Source organism: Anabrus simplex, chromosome 3 (genome assembly GCF_040414725.1).
Source record: "Anabrus simplex isolate iqAnaSimp1 chromosome 3, ASM4041472v1, whole genome shotgun sequence".
Lineage (NCBI taxonomy): Eukaryota > Metazoa > Arthropoda > Insecta > Orthoptera > Tettigoniidae > Anabrus > Anabrus simplex.
The window spans coordinates 146,797,723-146,819,506 of NC_090267.1; the positions used below are offsets into that span (position 1 = coordinate 146,797,723).

A 21,784-nucleotide genomic window follows, 5' to 3' on the forward strand; every position below is an offset into this window, starting at 1 on the left:
TGTGCATGGCTTCGAAAACAGAGAAGTACTTGAAATATTTACATGTGATAAGAGCAACATTTCCGATGCTATTTATTTTTCTCATCTCCTTTTGCGTTGGCCTATATGGGCTGTACGCAAGGCTGTACATACCACAAAAGGAATTCGCTCATTCACTGTAATTAACCATAAGCTATCTTCATGCAAAACATAAGATCAATGGCAAGGGATGAAAGACGGTGGAGGAGAGAGGTAAAGGGAAATATTCATGAACAGATAAAGGACACTATTTCACTGACAGATATTAAACCAGGCTCAGTCCCATAGATCTGTCAGTAAATGATAACAGTTCAGTTAGAGCAGATGATAATCAAGTGTATTATTTGTGTGGCTGCTTGATTCACAGAATAGCAAATAAAATTGTACTGAGCAATGAGTGTATGTGAAATCCATAGAATATGATTCTGAAAATCACTGTGTCCTTATGATGTACGTGTTCCTTCCAAATTAGGGGTTTTTGGTGGTAATGACTCTAAATGTCTCAGTGCCTTCTATTACATGCTGAAACGTGCAGACGTTACAATGGAAGAAAAGCTAAAAAGGGGAGGACCTGATATATTTTCAGACTATGTGGATATGACGTATGAACTTTAAGTGATTCAAAAAATTTTCTCTTTAGGGGATCATCTGGTATTATATTTACCCAAAACGTTATTTCATTACATTAATGCCAGATTTATTTTTCGGGTGAAGGAAATACAAGAGAGAAGAAGTCCAGATCATCTTCTAAAGCAGCATGAAAAGTATTTTAAGTTTCTTTCCAACTATAAGTGATCATTTTCAATAACTGTGTATATTCTGCATCGCATATTTTTTACCACTTCTTTCTGCAAAAGGTACTGCAGTTCATAATATAGAACACCCATTAAGAGGCTCTTTAATCTGTATTTAATTTATGTGTAGAAGTCTAGCAGTACTGTGCCAACAAGCTCCAGGTCCAGCTATTTCTTATTACGCTATGAAGTGCGTTAAAGACCAATTGACACTAGCACCGCCTTGCGGCGGTAATGCTGAACTACATGAGTTTCAGCACTTTATACTTCATTCGCTCTGGTTGCACTAACTAATTTTTACGGTTTTTGGAGACGCCGATGTGCCAGAATTTAATGGACTGAGTCAGGTTCGAACCTGCCAAGTTGGTGTCAGAAGGCCAGCGCCTCAACCGTTTGAGCCACTCAGTCTGTCTTCAATGGTGCAATAAGAAAGTACTTTATTTTTATTATTATTATTATTATTATGACTATTATTGAAGATTCATTTTAGATTTCTACTCTGTCAAGGGTTATAGGCAGGTACATTCAGGGAAACGGGGTGGCCTAGGGAGCGGTGTTAAGTGAACAGGGAACTGGAAATCAAGTAGGGATGACATAAAAATGTTTCAACTGTAGAAGCATTGTAAACAAAGGAATCGAATTAAGTAATTTAATAGATATATACTTACCAGATATTGTAATAGGAGTTGAATCATGGCTGAGAAATGATATAATGGATGCAGAAATATTCCCACGGAACTGGAGTGTGTATTGTAGAGATAGGATAGGAATGGTATGAGGGGGAGTATTCATTCTGGTGAAAGAAGAATTTGTAAGCTACGAAAAAGTTAAGGATGAAAAACATGAAATTCTGTGTGTAAGGCTCTTCTCTAAAGGTAATAGGCAACTTGATGTCTTTGGAGTGTACAGACCAGGACAGGGTAGCACTGACACTGATTCAGAATTATTTGATAAGATAATCAGCTATGTTGGAAATGATATGGAAAGGAATGTGATAGTAGCAGGTGATCTCAATTTACCAAATGTCAATTGGGAAGGTAATGTGAATGACAGGAAGCATGTTTGCAGATGATGTTTTTCTGTACAGTGTAATAACTAAGCTACAAGATTGTGAGTGGCTGCAGGGTGACCTCGATAGTGTTGTGAGATGGACGGTGGGCAATGGTATGATGATAAATGGGGTTAAAAGTCAGATTGTTTCACAAATAGGAAAAGTCCTCTCAGTTTTAATTACTGCGTTGATGGGGTGAAAGTTCCTTATGGGGATCATTGTAACTACGTAGGTGTTAATATAAGGAAAGATATCTTGGGGTAATTACATAAATGGGATTGTAAATAAAGGATACAGATCTCTGCACATGGTTATGAGGGTATTTAGGGGTTGAAGTAAGGATGTAAAGGAGAGGGCATATAAGTCTCTGGTAAGACCCCAACTAAAGTATGGTTCCAGTGTATGGGACCCTCACCAGGATTACTTGATTCAAGAACTGGAAAAAATCCAAAGGAAAGCAGCTCTATTTGTTCTGGGTGATTTACAACAAAAGAGTAGCATTATAAAAATGTTGCAAAGTAAGGGCTGGGAAGACTTGGAAGAAAGGAGACGAGCTGCTCGACTAAGTGGTATGTTCCGAGCTGTCAGTGGAGAGTTGGCGTGGAATGACATTAGTAGACGAACAAGTTTGAGTGGCGTCTTCAAAAATAGAAAATATCGCAATATAAAGATAAAGTTGGAATTCAAGAGGACAAATTGGGGCAAATATTCATTTATAGGAAGGGGAGTTAGGGATTGGAATAACTTACCAAGGGAGATGTTCAATAAATTTCCAATTTCTTTGAAACCATTTAAGAAAAGGCTAGGAAAACAACAGATAGGGAGTCTGCCGCCTGGGCGTCTGCCCTAAATGCAGATCAGTAGTAATTGATTGATTTGTAACATTGTACTGTTCCCTGTGTCCAGCAAGCAACTAGCCTGTCCAGTCAACAGTTAGCATGGGAATTTTGTAATAACTTTTTGATGTGAAAGCTTAGCCAAAGACACAAAAAAGCCTGTTTTAAATATGTATATTTCAGTCTTGTGGTACTTTTGCCTAAATCTTCCCGGCCCGCGCAAATGCAGGTGTCGCACCACCGGCAAAGCCAACCCTGTTGCCCGTTATTATGAAATTTATATTTCGAATTTGGTATCCAGTGGCTGTCAGAAATTATGGTAACTGATCCTTATCGTAACAGTTCATATCTAATTCAAGATGAATTGGAGCTTGTTACGTATGGATATTCAAATTTGATGCCTGTATACTTTTATCACTTCTTGCATAGTTTGACAACATTTCTTCTGCAAGATTGACCTTAGAAATTGAAGAAAATAGTTCTAACACAAAGACCCCCTTCAAGCTGGCCTTAGAGTACACCGTCAAACAAAAATAGACCGCAGAAATAACACACGTCTGATTCTGGGAAGTGCTCTTACAGAATACTAAGATGACGTACAATCACAACACAGAGAGGCATAGTTGTAGTATCTGGTGGGCCAGATGGCTATAGCATAGAAGTCGCCCGTGAGTTTAGATCCCAGCTTCTGAAGTGTTGCTTATGGAGGTTACCCGTGATCCCCCTGTAGGTGGAGGCGGTAGAATAACACCCATGGTATCCCCTGCCTGTCATAAGAGGTGACTAAGAGGGGTCCCAGGGCTCTGAACTTTGGAGTTTGGGTTGGCGACCATGGGACCCGTAGCTGAGTCCTGGCATTCCCTCCACTTATTTGTGCCAGGCTCCTCACTTTCATCTATCCTATCCGACCTCTCTTGGTCAAATCTTGTTATTTTCCAACCCCGATGCTATTAGGTTTCTGCGGGCTAGGGTATCTTTCATTTTCAAGCCTTTCATGGCCCTTGTCTTCCTTTTGCCGATACCTTCATTTTCGAAGTGTCAGATCTCTTCCATTTTTTCTCTCTGATTAGTGATATGTAGAGGATGGTTGCCAAGTTGTACTTCCTCTTAAAACAATAATCACCACCACCTGGTTACCCATGACTAGGAGAGAGGATAAATATATATTTATTTTAGATGAACCCACTCCATTCATTCACCCACTCAATCATTAATTCAGTCAGTCAATCATTCATACAGAATGGAATGTTCTCTCCTTAATGGCTGGGTTCCACAGCAGTAGGCTGAGAGCATGTATTCCCTTCATTTAATTCATTCAGTCAATAATTCAGTCATTAATGAACACCCTCTCCCTAGTTGGTGGCTATCCATGACTGGGTGAGAAGAGTCATTTATTCATTTATGCACAAACACAATTCAATCATGAAATCAATCATTCACCAATTAATTCATTCATTCAAAATGCATGTTGTAATTGTAGAATACTGATGACACAAAAATAAGCACTCATACAACTTAGGGAGGGTAAGAGACATGTTTGGCCTAGACTATATAACTATGTTAATGTCTAGGACAAAATAAATACATAAAAAATTAAGTTCCCAGAAGGAAACCATACGGTAATTTAATTTCATCGATTGCCAATGTTAAAAACATTTGAGATATTTATTTATTTATTTATTTATTTATTTATTTATTTATTTATTTATTTATTTATCCCATACTCATATTGGGACAGTATATTACAGAGCTGGCACAGTTACAGTACTAAAGACAAATTAAATTCTTGATAATACAGAGCTGATAACAATTTATAAGAATTTAAATTCAAAATACAACATTTTTCAAGGATACAATTGCGTGCCGTATAGCTCGAAATGAAGCGTTATAATAAGTTCATTTAAACAGACGAAATCCAAGAGCATTCAATTTTGCCCATAAATGTTTCTTAATATTTCTTTTGAATTCATTAAAATTCTGACACGCTTTTATCGAGTCTCGAATGGAATTAAATGCTATTATGACCTATACAATACACCATCAGTTCCATACTTGTCTTGTCTTGATAATTTGATGGGCTTCGCGTAATAGCGGTGTACCCAGTCACAGATCTGATAATAAAACACAAAGTATGGAGGAGGCAAAAACGCAAGGGCTAAAAATTAAAAAGGAGGGTAAGAATTCAACTACTAATCTACAACACACAGGAGTAACACAAGGACACAAGGCACAAAGCTTCACTCCAGAGTGAGTTATACTTGGCGACTTGCTACCACATGCACATGACCGGGTCCACACATAGGGAAGTAACAAAGGGACAGAAATTAAAGGAAAGTGTTGGTTTCAGAAAGGAAATTCGATAAAGCAACGACCGTAGTGAGCGTGGGATTGAGTATCCAACATGACAATTGGGTGGGTAACGTGAATTGTTTCCGGAAAAACGGCTGTAACCATTTTCGCCTACTAACTTCGAGCAACGGACACTGAAACAAAATGTGATTAATTGTAGCAACCGAAGTACGATATTTACAGAGATTAGAATCAACCAACTTCATACGAAATAATTGATCAGGCGTGCACATATGATTTACCCGCAATCGGATAATATTAGTAATGTGACGTCTAGTATTATAATGTTTAGTAAACCACGGAGAGCGTGGGACGTTCGGAAGGATCGTAAACAAACTCAGTCCTGTGCGACACAAGGGGTGACTCCACTCATCCTGCCATAACTCTCTTATCTTCTCTCGACAACCGCTCCAATAATCAGTGAAGGGTAACGCCAAATGGTACGCAACACCCTGACCTTGAGCTGCCGCCTGAGCTAAGGCATCCGCCTGTTCATTACCTGCAATATTTGAATGGCCTGGAACCCTAAAGTAAGGTAATCCTTTTACCTAGTTGGTGAACGTTACATACTTCACTGTATTCATTCTAGAGACATGTAAGTTTCCAGACTGCCATGTTGCATGGTCATGAAAGGATGCATTACGGTACTGATGAATCTGAGTTTTATTTTTCTTCGAGCCAAACTACACCGTATGTTTAATTTTGAAGGCAAGTGTTACCAAAGAGTGTGCATTAGATAACCTAACCGGAGGAGTGCCTGTTGATGAGTATATTATTTGTCTGTAAAGGGCTCTGAGTACTTTATTTTGAAGAATTCGAAGTTCTGCTATTTGAACTTGGGTGCAGCAACTCCATACAACATTAGTGTATTGTAGATGGTTATGAAATCATAGTAGACACACTTTAAGTTAGAATCCGGAATTATTCCACGTACTCTGTTCGGTACACCTATAATAGGCACTATTTTACTCTTAATAAATTGCAGATGATGGTCCCAGTCTAGTTTGGGGTCATAAAAACACCTACATATTTAATACAATCAACTTGTTCAACGCAGTAACCATTAAGAGTCACTCAGCGTATTACCTGTGGTATTACTAGGTCCTATAAATATATCACTAGCTAGCGCTAGTGCGCCGTTGTGACACCCCTGCAAGCCTCCTATGTAGCAATCCAAATGATTAGTAGAGCTAGGAATTTTAGGTGCAAAATTTTGGTTAAAATGTGCAAAAAGTGTTTTAATGTAGGCCTAGATAGTCGAAAAAGGTGCACATTTTAAATGTAAATATCCATACAAACATCAAAAACAATTTTACATCATATAAAAGGACACCAAATTCACTCATATTATCATATATTAAAAATCTGCCTAAAACAAGTCCCAGAACACACTGTTATTAAAATCACATGTTCAGAAAACTGTCAAAACAGATAACATTTAACACTTCAATATTATTTTCAGTGAGGTTGCATCTCCGGTCACAAAGTAAATACTTAAACATACAAAAGGAATGTTCAACTTCAACAGACACAAGTGATGCATATTTTGTTTGCAGTCGATATTAAATGCCTGTTTGTTGCAACATCCTTAATATCAGGGTTTGCAGCCCTGAAAATGGTTTTTCGTTGTTTCTTATTTTCATACCAGGCAAATGTTGGGGCTGTACCTTAATTAAGGCCACAGCCGCCTTCTTCCAACTCCTAAGCCTTTCCTATGCCATCGTCGCCATAAGATCTATCAGTGTCGGAGCGACGTAAAATAATTGATAAAAAAGAAACCATCAGGGTTTTTTAGCTAAGCTCTGTTCTAGTATCTGCTTTGCAATACCATCTAGTGCTTCTTTCACATCCATCATAACAGCACACTTAAGAAATTTCATATAGCCACCTTATTCTTCACATGTTTTGCCCTAGGTATGTACTGCATAACATGATTATGTTATTAGGGTCTTTTGTGTGTGTGTGTGTGTGTGTGTGTGTGTGTGTGTGTGTGTGTGTGTGTGTTTGTATCAAGTGTTATTGATATATCACAAAGATTGCACCTCAGAACTGACCCGTTGATCTGAATACCATGAACACTAGTATTATCACATTTTATCTCGGCGTTCATTTTCTGTTTCAGCATACTTAACCCTTGCACTGCACACTGGGGTCCCACAGACCCAGCAAACATTTTTATTGCATAAGGTGTATTTTTATTTTTGACTGAATGATTTTCTTTCCCACTTCTAAACTCAGTTGGCATCCCTGCGCCACCCTTACCAAGGTATGTCAAGGTCACTGAACATTAGCGAGGGAGTGAAAGCAGTTAGAAGTTGAGTTCGGGTGAGCTAGACCCCAGTGTGCAGTCCGTGTTACGAACTTGTACATCTTGTGATCTGCGTTTCTTTAGTTACACTCAACAGATTTATTACTGTGTTCTAATGTTTTCATCTGGTGCTAAGTAGTGATAACCTAGTATGGCTTCAACATCTAAACTTTTAACGATAGAAGGGGAAATATGCGATGCTCTAAACAGTGTGTTATTAGATGAAAATTCAGACAGAGTGTATTTTGATGAAGATGGAGGAGAGGAGGTAGAAGAGGACAATGTAGAGAGTCATGAACAAAGTGCAGAGGAGCACACGAAGCTGCAAGAAGGAACATTCGAACTCTAAAAGGGAAGAATGGATACGTTTGGAGCACCGTTCCTCGAAAACGAACTGGGAGAACCTCTGCTCGAGACCTAGTCAAACGCTTCCCTGGACCTATAGGACCAGCAAAAACAGCTAAGACTCCGTTAGAATCGTGGTCTCTTCCTATAAATGCCCAGATTATTGACACTATTGTTCAACATACTAATGAAGAGATTGAGCAAAGGCGTTCTGAATGTCGACAGCCGCTCAACTACCACACGAACACCAGTTCTAATGAAATAAAGGCCTGCATTGGACTATTATATCTTGGCGGTGTCCAGAAGTCAGCCCACTTATGTCCAGAAGAGTTATGGTCTGACAAATTCGGACACTCTCTGTTTAGAGCTACTATGCCCATGCGGCGCTTTCAGTTTTTGCTATCGTGCCTTCGGTTCGATGATAGGACAACTCGCAAGGAAAGACAAGAATCTGATAAGTTTGTACCCATCATTTATTAGTAATTGTAAGGCATTTTATACTCCCTTTGAATACTGTACGATAGATGAACAGCTGCTAAACTTCAGAGGATACTGCCCATTCCGTGTTTATATTGCATCAAAACCAGGGAAATACGGAATAAAAATAGTCATGATGAATGACTCAAAAAACATTTTATATGCTCAATGCAATTCCATATGTAGGGAAGGTACCAATGGAAAGAAAAGAGAGTGTTCCTTCTTACTATGTGAGGAAACTCTCCGAACCAATACACAGAACGGGAAGAAATATCACCGTGGATTTCATCCATACCGTTGTTTGATACAATGGCCCGGGACTTCAACTTGACGATGCTGGGTACCTTGAGAAAAAACAAGCCTGAGATACCACCTAATTTCCTGCAAGGGAAAACTGTAGGAGAATCCCTGTTTGCATTCGACAACAAAACTCTAGTGTCCTTTACACCAAAAAAGAAAAAACATAGTTCTCATCTTGTCCACCATGCATGATTCAGATACTCTTGACAACACCACGGAAAAACCCGAAATGGTAATGGACTACAATAATACAAAAGGAGGTACGGATACATTTGATCAGCTATGCGGAAATTACAGTACAGCCCGAGCGACAAGAAGACGGCCTGAGAGTACTATTTGGGATGCTTGATCAGGCAAGTGTAAATGGTATGGTACTCTTTTTCGTTGCAAACCCACAGTTGAAAACACCTCGGCGGAACTTCATCCATGAACTAGCATGGGGTCTCATTGAGCCCTACCTCCAAACCAGAGTGGAAATTCCAACACTGAGAAGACCTTTGAGAGTCGCGCTTCAAGAATTACTGGGAATCGAACCGAGACCACAACCACAGGAAGGACTTTTGAGGAAACAGAGATGTTCATTTTGCCCAAGAAGTAAGGACAGGAAAACTAAATTGACCTGCCGTTCCTGCAAGAGGCCAATGTGTGATGAACACCGTGCACAGATCTGCGAGGAGTGTGTGTGAAAAAGTGACAAGTTCAAAGTGCTGTGTAAGATGAAGTACTGTGATTTTCATGTCCATATTTGCTCCTGATTTTTCATCAAAGTCTATTAAACACCATTTTATATCTTATCAATTGGAGAACTTATTACTTGTTTCTAACAAAAAATCATAACTTTTCTTGTGTCTTTTCCATCAGAAAATGTATAAGTTACTATGTTAGTTTTTGTGTGTTAATAAATCTGTCTTTAATTCAAAGTCTTATTTTCGATATCATTCCTAAAGGAGAATCTTTAAAAAGATAACTAGTGAGTAAAGGAATATTATAAAATATACATGCACATTTTAATATTTTAATAATTGGGTCCAGCAGAACCCAGTGTACAGTCCGCGTCACATTAAAATCAGTGTGCACTGGGGGGAGGGTCAATACTGATACTACAGTAATAGCGTAATATTAAGCCTTTTGGTCATAGGGTAACAGCAGACACCACACACAGTCAAAGCGAATTTTGAACCGTCACCTACGTAATACTAGCAAGGCCGGCAAATAAGCAGCTGACGAAAGGCGGCAAGCTAGTACCATAATCACCGGGTTCGTACTTCAGTGCAGTATAGGGAGCTTACGATTCGAGCGACGAAATGAGGAAGTACATAAAACCAAGCTTTACAGACGAAAAGTTCAGCTTTTCTTGTTTAAATTCTTTAGGAATAAAGTGCGGCAAAGGAGCCAAAAACGTATTAAACAAATGGAGAAAAGGTGCTGACAAGAAAACAAGTGAGAAAAAAGTGCTGACATGAAGAAAAGTTGCTAACATTGAGAAAAGGTGCAACTAAAACACAGTTGGGGTGTACATTTTATGCTTCTCTGCAAGGAAAGCTGATTTGGGCATTTTAATGGCGGAAAAAGAGTTAAGGTGCAGCACTTAAATTCCTAGCTCCACTGATTAGCCCATTGCTACACTGGGGCGAAACGGTGGTAATGTCACGATTGAAAAGGCCTGAGTCCGCCTGTGTGGTGTAGTGGTTAGTGTGATTAGCTGCCACTCCCGGAGGCGCGGGTTCGATTCCCGGCTTTGCCACAAAATTTGAAAAGTGGTACGAGGGCTGGGACGAGGTCCACTCAGCCTCGGGAGGTCAACTGAGTAGATATGGGTTCAATCCCCACCTCAGTCATCCTCGAAGTGGTTTTCCGTGGTTTCCCACTTCTCCTCCAGGCAAATGCCGGAATGGTACGTAACTTAAGGCCACGGCCGCTTCATTCCCTCTTCCTTGTCTATCCCGTCCAATCTTCCCATCCCCCATCAAGGCCCCTGTTCAGCATAGCAGGTGAGGCCGCCTGGACGAGGTACTGGCCATCCTCTCCAGTTGTATCCCGGCCCAGAATCTGAAGCTCCAGGACACTGCCCTTAGGGCGGTAGAGGTGGGATCCTTCGCTGAGTCCGAGGGAAAACTGACCCTGGAGGGTAAACAGAAGAAGAAGAAGAAGAGGCCTGGAGAGCTTAAATGTCTTTTTTTAATAAATACACTTAAAAATACAATTTAGAAATTGGATTGAAATAGTTAATCACTTTAACTGTAATGTTCAATGTAGTAAGAAGGGAAATTTTGCATGTATCAAAACACATTTTGGATTACAGTTTGAGGTGATCCGAAACTAACGGTACAATCATTCTTCTTGTCAAAAGATTGTGGAATCGGTGTGCATTTCTTGTTTCTCACTGAGCCTTGAACCATACCAGTCCCCACGAGGCTACAGCCCTGCCGGACCTTGGCTTACCAAGCGGCCCTTGCTTAGCTCGAAGGCTCGCACATTACTAGATCAGCGCAACGAATCCCCTTGGTCGATGTTCTTGGCTTTCTAGACTGGCTTCACTATCTCACTGCTCGATTGTTCTCACGAAGACTGAGCTCTCAAAACTAGATAAACATTCCTGACTTGGCCGGCAACTGATCTTGGGCCTCTACGGAAGCGGCAGGCTCGCTACCCGTAAACTGCCGCGCCGGACTCCAACCTTGACAAGATCAGATTATTAAATAGGCCTACAAGGAATATGAACTAAAAAATATGGTTTATCGTCGTTAAATGAATCTATATACAGTATTATGAAAATTCCGTGATATCTTAATAGCTTCAAGAAGTTAGCCTTGCTTACTTTTCTGTGAGCCATACATGCAGACACATTTCACCAGCAGGCAGGAAATCACAGACGGACGTAACAGTCTTACCCAGATGTCTAGGAAATATTATGACGTTCCTATTGTAAACGATTATATATTCCGGTCCGTAGCAGATTCATTTCGTAAATTAAGTTTCATTTTCTGTTCTACTTATTGAAGTAACATAAACGCAGGAAGTTTCTCATTTTGAGAAATGTTCGTTATAAATCGGTTTAATTTACAGCAGTAATAATCCGCTATGTAAAGTGACCAGGTTCTCATGTTAGTCAGAATAATAATAATAATCATAATAATAATAATAATAGTAACAATGCTATTTGCTTTACGTCCCACTAATAAGGTTTTCGGAGACGCCGAGGTGCCGAAATGTAGTCCCGCAGGAGTTCTTTTTAAGTGCCAGTAAATCTACCGACATGAAGCTGACGAATCTGAGCACCTTCAAATACCACCGAACTGAGCCAGGATCGAACCTGCCACCTTGGGGTCAGAAAGCCAGCGCCTAAACCGTCTGAGCCACTCAGCCCGGCAGTCAGCATTCTATCCAGGCTCTGTTATATGACATTTAATTTTAGTTCGTAAAGCTTGGGCAGTAAGTGGCGAATATATTCTCGTGTCACAACAATCCACGTAATTAGTATCATCATCATCATCTGTTTTACCCTCCAGGTTCGGCTTTTCCCTCGGACTCAGCGAGGGATCCCACCTCTACCGCCTCAAGGGCAGTGTCCTGGAGCTTCAGACTCTTGGTCGGGGGATACAACTGGGGAGTATGACCAGTAACTCGCCCAGGCGGCCTCACCTGCTATGCTGAACAGGGGCCTCGTAATTAGTATACCGTAAAAAATTGAAAACATGTTTGTAATGTATTTCGATGAAAGAGATGGAAACTGCTATGAGTACTACATTTAATTTTTGAGAGAGGTTTAATCGGTCTATTACCGAGCTCGATAGCTGCAGTCGCTTAAGTGCGGCCAGTATCCAGTATTCGGGAGATAGTAGGTTCGAACCCCACTGTCGGCAGCCCTGAAGATGGTTTTCCGTGGTTTCCCATTTTCACACCAGGCAAATGCTGGGGCTGTACCTTAATTAAGGCCACGGCCGCTTCCTTCCCACTCCTAGCCCTTCTCTGTCCCATCGTCGCCATAAGACCTATCTGTGTCGGTGCGACGTAAAGCAAATGGCAAAAAAAAAAAAAAAAAAAAAAAAAAATTAATCGGTCTATTTAGAATGTCAAGGTAGGCCTAAATAACTAGTCTTATTTCACGTAACAGAGGGGCTGCCTGGCCGAGGCGGTAAAGGCGTGCTCGGCTCGCCCGGAAGGACGTGGGTTCGAATCCCACCCAGGAAGTCGTAGAATTTAAGAAAGGAGATTTCCACTTCCGGAGGTGCATATTAGTGCCGTGTTAATTTCTGGGGGCAAAGGCGGCCGGGCGTAGAGCTAACCATCACACACCGAGGTTAACAATGGTGGAAGCCTTTACCTTCCACTCTTCCAAGGGCCTTCGTGGCCTGCACGGAGGTGACTTTGCTTTTTTTATTTCACATAAAAGAAACGCATAAACTTTAGGAACAATTTTAATGCTTTTACCATTTCGTTTTACCTCTTCAAACAAGTCTTACGGCGACGACCATGACTTTAATTAAGGTACAGCCCCAGCAATTGCCCGGACAGGGGAATTAGAATCCACCACCGAACGCTAGCTCACAACTGTGCGACCCGAACCGCTTACTCGTTCGGTAGCCACAATTTTGTAGCAAAACTTTAAATACTGATGACTGTTTTACAGCTGCATAATCATATGCCAGATTCGAATGATAATCATATGAAATTATAATATGGTAAGCAAAGATATGGCCCGCCTCTGTCGTGTAGTGGTTAGTGTGATTAGCTGCCACCCTCAGAGGTCCGGGATCGATTCCCGGCTCTGCCACGAAATTTCAAAAGTGGTACGAGGGCTGGAACGGGGTCCACTCAGCCTCGGGAGGTCATCTGAGTAGAGGGGGTTTCAATTCCTTCCTCAGCCATCCTCGAAGTGGTTTTCCGTAGTTTCCCACTTCAGACTCAAAGCTTCAGGCTCTGAGTCGGGGATACAACTCGGGAGGATGACCAGTACCTCGCCCAGGCGGCCTCACCTGCTATGCTGAACAGGGGCCTTGGTGGGGGATGGGAAGATTGGAAGGGATAGACAAGGGAGAGGGAAGGAAGCGACCGTGGCCTTAAGTTAGGTACCATCCCGGCATTTGCCTGGAGGAGAAGTAGGAAACCACGGAAAACCACTTCCAGGATGGCTGAGGTGGGAATCGAACCCACCTCTACTCAGTTGACCTCCCGAGGCTGAGTGGACCCCGTTCCAGCCCTCGTACCACTTTTCAAATTTCGTGGCAGAGGCGGGAATCGAACCCGGGCCTCCGGGGGTGGCAGCTAATCACACTAACCACTACACCACAGAGGCGGACACAAGGAATTTTAACTAAAAAATATGGTTTATCGTCGTTAAATGAATCTATATATTATGAACATTCCGTGATATCTTAATAGCTCCAAGAAGTTAGCCTTGCTTGTTTTTCTGTGAGCCATACATGCAGACACATTTCACCAGCAGGCAGGAAACCACAGACGGACGTAACGGTCTTACCCAGATGTCTAGGAAATATTATGACGTTCCTATTGTAAACGATTATATATTCCGGTCCGTAGCAGAATCATTTCGTAAAATTAAGGGCCGATGACCTTCGATGTTAGGCCCCTTAGAACAACAAGCATCGCCATCATCATCATTTCGTAAATTAAGTTTCATTTTCTGTTCTACTTATTGAAGTATCATAAATGCAGGAAGTTTCTCATATTGGAAATTTTTTGTTATAAGTCGGCTTACTTTACAGCAGTAATAATCCGCTATGTAAGGTGACCAGATTCTCATATTAGTCAGCATAATAATAATAATAATAATAATAATAATAATAATAATAATATTTGCTGTACGTCCCACTAACTACTCAAACGGTTTTTGGAGACGCCGAGGTGCCGAAATTCAGTCCCGCAGGAGTTCTTTTACGTGCCAGTAAATCTCGCGACATGAGGCTGACGTATCTGAGCACCTTCAAATACCACCGAACTGAGCCAGGCTCGAACCTGCCATCTTGGGGTCAGAAGGCCAGCGCCTTAACCGTCTGAGCCACTCAGCCCGGCAGTCAGCATTCTATCCAGGCTCTGTTATATGACATTTAATTTTAGTTCGTAAAGCTTGGGCAGTAAGTGGCGAATATATTCTCGTGTCACAACACTCCACGTAATTAGTTCGTTCGTAATCTGTTTACCCACCCTCGGACTCAGCGAGGGATCCCACCTCTACCGCGTCAAGGGCAGTGTCCTGGAGTTTCAGACTTTGAGTCAGGGATACAACTGGGAAGAATGACCAGCATCTCGCCCAGGCGGCCTCGCCTGCTATGCTGAACAGGGGCCTTTTGGAGGTATGGGAAGATTGGATGGGAATAGACAAGGAAGAGGGAAGGAAGCGACCGTGGCCTTAAGTTAGGTACCATGCCGGTATTTGCCTGGAGGAGAAGTAGGAAACCACGGAAAACCACTTCCAGGATGGCTGAGGTGGGAATCGAACCCACCTCTACTCAATTGACCTCCCGAGGGTGAGTGGACCCCGTTCCTGTCCTCGTACCACTTTTCAAATTCGTGGCAGAGCTGGGAATCGAACCCGGGCCTCCGAGGGTGGCAGCTAATCACACTAACCACTACACCACAGAGGCGGCGACACTGTTTTCGATTATTTTTATATGCCATCACCTCCCCACCCCTAGACGTGCTAGGGGTGTCTTACTGCCACAGCTGGGCTGAGTGGCGAGATGGTTGAAGCGCTGGACTTCTGACCGCAACTTGGCAGGTTGGATACTGGCTCAGTCCGGTGGTATTTGAGGGTGCTCAAATACGCCAGCTTCGTGTCGATAGATTTATTGTCACGCAATAGAACTCCTGCGGGGCAAATTTCCGGCACCTCAGCGACTCCGTCTCCGAAAACGGACAAAATTAGTTAGTGGGGCGTAAAAGCAATAACATTATTATTACTTACCTCAGAGTGTTTTCCTTCAGATAGCAAGTCATGAGCAATATCAAAGTCTTTGGTTATATGTGTACAAAGTTTGGTTGAAATTGCTGCTGTGACTTAGGGAGGAGATGTGGGACACACACACATAAATGTATATATATGTATACTAGCAGTTACCCGCGTCTTCGCTCGCGTGGATTTCGTAAAATAATAAAAGTAATCGTTCCTCGGTACTGTACTAAGACATTATCTGAAAACCCCTAAAGTATAAACGTTCATCGACAAAATGAGTTTCATTTACCCCGAAAACTCCTTGTAAACCACGTTTGTGTTATGGCCTTTTAGGGCTAAGATGACCATACAAAATAGAACTGTACATATGAGAAACAGTCTTCTCTCAAATCGAAAAAAATGTCTATTTTTAAACGAGATTCCAAATACCAAATTTTACATCTGTAAACTTTTAAAGTTTTGAGATATAGATACACTCATTTTAAAAATTTCTAAAAAAAATCACCCTATTTGTCACTCCTGTTTATCCCCCATTAATTGAATTTTCCAAAAACAAAAAAATACGCGGTTCTATATTTTTAAGGTATATTCAAAATACCAATTTTCAGGTTTGTAATATCTTCAGTTTCTGAGATATAAGTATCCTCATAAAAGGTATTCAACACATTTTTCACCCCTCCTAGTGGGATTTTCCGAAAACAAAAAATACGTGTTTCTTTGTTTTTAATGGAGAATCTAAATACCAATGTTTTTCTATGTAAACTTTCAAATTTTCTAGATATAGATATACTCATTTTTAAGAATTCACCCCCTTTTCACCCCCTTAGCGTCGGAATATCCAAAAATCCTCCCTTAATGAGCACCTACATTGCAATATAAATATATCCTCAAAATTTAATTTCTTTATGTCCAGTAGTTCTGGCTTGGCGATGATGAATCAGTCAGTCAGTCAGTCAGTCAGTCAGTCAGGACAAGTTATTATATAGATATCTGTAGTACCCGGTACTGCTCGGGTGCGCTTTTTTAATGTTTCTTTTAGGATTTGCATTACTTGTTTGAAGTCGATTTTCTTTTAGTGATTTTTATTGTGACATTGTTCGATAGTGTACGAACTCTTTCGTAGATTTAGAGGTGTTTTTGTGTGTTTCATTATAAGTTTTAGTTTGAGATTATTTAATTTTGCGTTAAACTTGCCCTTGCAACAGCCCAGATTGTCAGGGAAGTAGTTGATCCTTACAGATAAATAATAAAAGTAAGTTACAACTGCGTGTATTTACGCGTGCGCTATAGACATGATGTACACGATTCCCACTGTCACCAGTCCACCGAGTGACCCCGAGAACTGGCGATTCAACACTAATCTCTGCAATGTTGGACATTTCCTTTTTCACCCCTTGTCAATCCCCATGTCGATGGAGGCTGAACACGTACTTAAATGGCATCCAGAATGTCACAGTTCATCTCATCATCATCATCATCATCTGTTTACCCTCCAGGTTCGGTTTTTCCCTCGGACTCAGGGAGGGATCCCACCTCTACCGCCTCAAGGGCAGTGTCCTGGAGCTTCAGACTCTTGGTCGTGGGATACAACTGGGGAGAATGACCAGTACCTCGCCCAGGCGGCCTCACCTGCTATGCTGAACAGGGGCCTTGTGGAGGGATGGGAAGATCGGATGGGATAGGCAAGGAAGAGGGAAGGAAGCGGCCGTGGCCTTAAGTTAGGTACCATCCCGGCATTCGCCTGGAGGAGAAGTGGGAAACCACGGAAAACCACTTCGAGGATGGCTGAGGTGGGAATCGAACCCACCTCTACTCAGTTGACCTCCCGAGGCTGAGTGGAGCCCGTTCCAGCCCTCGTACCACTTTCCAAATTTCGTGGCAGAGCCGGGAATCGAACCCGGACCTCCGGGGGTGGCAGCTAATCACGCTAACCACTACACCACAGAGGCGGACCACAGTTCATCTCAGCGACTCCAAAAACTATGGATTCGACACTAAAAATCGATCGGTTTCGATCATTTTTATGTCATCCCCTCCAATGGGGGTGTAGTCAGGCTCCATGGCTAAATGGTTAGCGTCCTGGCGTTTGGTCCAGGGGCTCGCGGGTTCGATTCCCGGCCGGGTCGGGGATTTTGACCTAAATTGGTTAATTACAATGGCTCGGGGGCTGGGTGTGTGTGGCGTATTCAGCATTAGAAATCATCCTACATGGGGCCCTCATGTTCACAGACATGCAGGTCACCTAATAGGCCGTCTGCGAGAAAAAGACCCGCACCAGGTCCCTCCGGAGGCCAACGCCATTATTATTATTATTATTATTATTATTATTATTATGGGGATTTAGGGGTGTTTTACCCCCACAATATTTTTTTCAGATAGTAAGTCATATGTACCATGTTTAGTTGAGAGATATGCTGGAACATACACACATACGTCCATAATCTCGGCCATTTTGGATTTCTATTTCCTCTCTTCCCAACCCCCATGCCGATGGGAACTGAACTTGGACTTAAACGGCATCCGGAGTGTCACTATTCATCTTAGCAGCCCAGAAAATTATGGATTTAACGCTAATATTTGTGGCTTCGATTTTTTTACATGTCACACTCTCCTCAACACTGTCCCTAGGGATGCTAGGGGTGTCTTACCCCCGCAGTATTTTCTACCAGGAAGTAAGTCATATCGCTCGTAGGCTGCATTACGTAGTGGCACAACTCAAGAAATACGAATTTGGAGTTGATGCACTCTCCGGCATTGCAGATTAGTCTTCTTCTAGCAGCAACAGCGGCATATCTTGTAGTTCAATAGTTCCACCAAGAAGTGCCGTTGTTGCATTCTCTGCTTTGTTGTTTACATTGGCTGCAATACTCGACTCATCTTCTCTGTGAAGAGGCCATTTCTATATCGCTTCTGTACCACTTAAATATGCAGTAGCCTGATCACAGTTCATTGGAAACGGCCACATCTCCGGAGAAATGGCCTATTCTAGTGCTCTGTGCTAATTTCTCTAGTTACCACCATGTAGCGCTCTTAAGGGACCTTTTGAAGTTTGCTCTTTCCTCGATAAATACTTCAGAGAAAATACCCAAATGGTGTAGATGAACTACATTTTTTCCGATGGCTGTGATGGCCAAAATAAAAACAACACTCTTGTTCGTTTAGTATTGGCCACAGTGCCATCTGGAAAGTATGGAAGGATTTTCCACTATTTCCCAGTTAGAGGCTGTCCTTTCTTGCCATGTGACCGTGCATTTGGTATGGCAAAAAGGCTAATACGAAAGAAGGATACGATCTACACTTTTAATGAGATTAATGATTGTATTGCCAATGCCAGTAAAACTTTCCGTATTGTTTAAGTGAAGACTGACGTCATTTATTGTAAGAGTTGGTGGCCAGTCTGCCGCAATAATAATAATAATAATTAAAAAAACAGTACTGTCTGTAAGGTCTCTAGCAAAAATTCCTAAAGATTAAAAAGTTTGATTTCACGATTCCCAATACATGATGTTCGAGTATAGGGCAGAAAAAGCATGGCTTTTGCAAACATACAACTACCGGCATGTAAGGCTTGCAATGGAAAATTACCCATTAATCACAAAAACAAAACAAAATCAAACAAACAAACATGACATTATAAACTCATTCAGTATGTTCTATAAGGAGTTATTTTCATAGACCACTTCTGAAAACCATAATGAAGAGGTTTAGTTTAGCAATGTGTTTAATATTTCCTGTTATTTAATTGTAATTCCTTCAACAATAAAATATCTTCTGTTAGTTCGCTCGTCTTTAAACTTGAACATTAAATCTGTATATCTGTAAATAGTGTTTAAGAAATGTCTTCTTATAATAAAGTAATTTGTAAGAAAAGAACGAGTACAATATCAGTACACTGGAAAAAGCCAACATCTCCATTACAATTTTGCCGTTCTCACGCATGACTGAATAATATTGTTGAAAATATAACAAGTGAGTAATTTCACGGATAGGCCGTAAAAAGGATTCTGAAAACTTGTTTTTTTTAGAATTAAATTTTATTGCTCTCCTAACAATTTTCATAACAAAGAGACATGGCCTATCCCAACAGACCGATTCAATTAGGATGGCAAGAAAAGAAAAAAGAAACCCTTTCAAACTGTTCGAAATGGGACACGATAAATTTTTTGACGTAAAGGACCTAACAGATAGGAGTTGTCATAATTTTGTTATAAACACTAACAATGATCTCTTAACAACATTCCTGTACTGAATCATTTGATTGCTTTTTCTACAAAACTTTTTCAAAGAAACAGGTTTTAAAACTGTGAACATCAAAGCCTCAAAATCGAGAAAGAGTTTGCAGTCATTACAGGAACCAGCACTGAAAACATCTTACAGCAAACGTCTTCCTATATCTAAGAAGAAATTTGACGATCTACAAAGTTTGATCACCAGCAGTGGTATAATCCTAAGAATAGATTTCACTGTGAAACTTATGTAATGGATTTTCTTGATATTGTTTTCTTTCTTCTGTGTTGATTAATAATCTAGTACTGGAACATTAAGAATACACTGAAACAGAATTACAGTAAAGTTCTTCCAATATCTGTGAACGATTTAGACTGTTTTCGAAATTTAATTCTTATTTCTTGTTTCTTTGTTGTGTTGTAACTTGGTTACTGAGTAGAAATGAAACATTAAGAATACTTTATGTCCGCCTCTGTGGTGTAGTGGTTAGTGTGATTAGCTGCCACCCCCGGAGGCCCAAGTTCGATTCCCGGCTCAGCTACGAAATTTGAAAAGTGGCACGAGGGCTGGAACGGGGTACACTCAGCCTCGGGAGGTCAACTGAGTATAGAAGGGGATTCGATATCCTCCTCAGTCATCCTGGAAGTGCTTTTCCGTGGTTTCCCACTTCTCCTCCAGGCAACTTAATTCCGCAGCCGCTTCCTTCCCTCTTCCTTATCTATCCCTTCCAATCTTCCCATCCCCCACCAAGGCCCCTGTTCAGCATAGCAGGTGAGGCCGCCTGGGCGAGGTACTGGTCGTCCTCCGTAGCTGTATCCTCCGACCCAGAGTCTGAAGCTCCAGGACACTGCCCTTGAGGCCGTGGAGGTGGGATCCCTGGCTGAGTCCGAGGGAAAAACCGACCCTGGAGTGTAAACAGATTACGAACGAACGAAGAATACTTTATTAATAATTTGCTTGCATCATCAGTACAGCTTACTTCCTTGCCTGTACATTTCATTCATTTATTTAAGCCACTGAATTCCAAGAGAGCCCAGCACTGCGTATTATTAAAAAATCAACAAAAGCGGTACATCTCACAAAATCGGTCAAAACAACGAGGGTGAGGGGGGAGGGGTTACAGTTTTTACGACATAATTATTAGCTGAACCCTTATGGAGCCAATTAGTATCACTTGCTAATTATTCCATGAATGAATGGTATATATTTTGCATTTCAGTATAAAGGGAAACTTTAAACTGATTTATCTCAGAACTTGGTTTTGTTTTTAGTTGTGCCACTATTGTAGCCCATAAGCGAAATGTATACCAAGTTTGGTTTAGAGATATGCTGGAACATATACACATACATCCTCAATCTCCACCATTTTGGAGATTCTTTTAAATTTCTTCTCAACCTCCATGCCGATGGGGACTGAACATGGACTTAAACGGCATGCGGAGAGGTCCTATTCATTTCAGAAACCTAGAAAAGCATGGATTCGACACTAATATTGGTCTTTTTCCATTATGTTTACACGCCAACTCCTCCGCAAGGGGTGCTAGGAATGTCTTACCATCATATTATTCTTTTTTCCAGATAGTAAGTCGTACGTGTACCAAGTTTGCTTAAGAGGTATGCTGGAACCCACACACATTGACCCGTAATTCGGTTATTTTTGTCATTTTGATTTTTACCCCCTTTTCACCCTTTCTTACCCCTATACCTATGGAGAATGAACCTGGATTTAAACGACATCCGGAGTGTCACTATTCACCTCAGCCACCCCGAAAACTATGCATTTTATATACTATGTATTAAAGAATGCAAAAAGCTAAAAATTGTACCTAATTTTTGATGACAGTTAAAATTCCCATGGTTCATGGTGTGGATTACTGTAGTCACGTCCTAGTTCGTGAACCATGGGCAACGGCTGAGCGGCCTAGTAAGTGGTCCTGAGAGTCGGGATACCAGTTGCTATGGAATGGAAGTGGGCATCTCGGACATATTCTGAGTCATGGCCCTCCTTGTGCTCAGGCGGCTAGGACTATACAATCCACCGGTGGTCCATAACCCGTTAGAGGAGACATCCTCACTTGGACTATGTGCAAATAGGGTAGCATCCTGCTTCATGAATTTACCGAGCTCAGAACATTTTAAGCAAGCCTCGGACCCATGGGAGTAACG

At 41.4% G+C, this 21,784-nt stretch overlaps 1 protein-coding gene across 1 annotated transcript in view; it reads right to left on the reverse strand.

The window, feature by feature from the left end:
* The window catches only part of LOC136866092 (macrophage colony-stimulating factor 1 receptor), a 67,883-nt gene that overhangs the window by 31,510 nt on the left and 14,589 nt on the right, over positions 1 to 21,784 (reverse strand). The window lies entirely within an intron of this gene.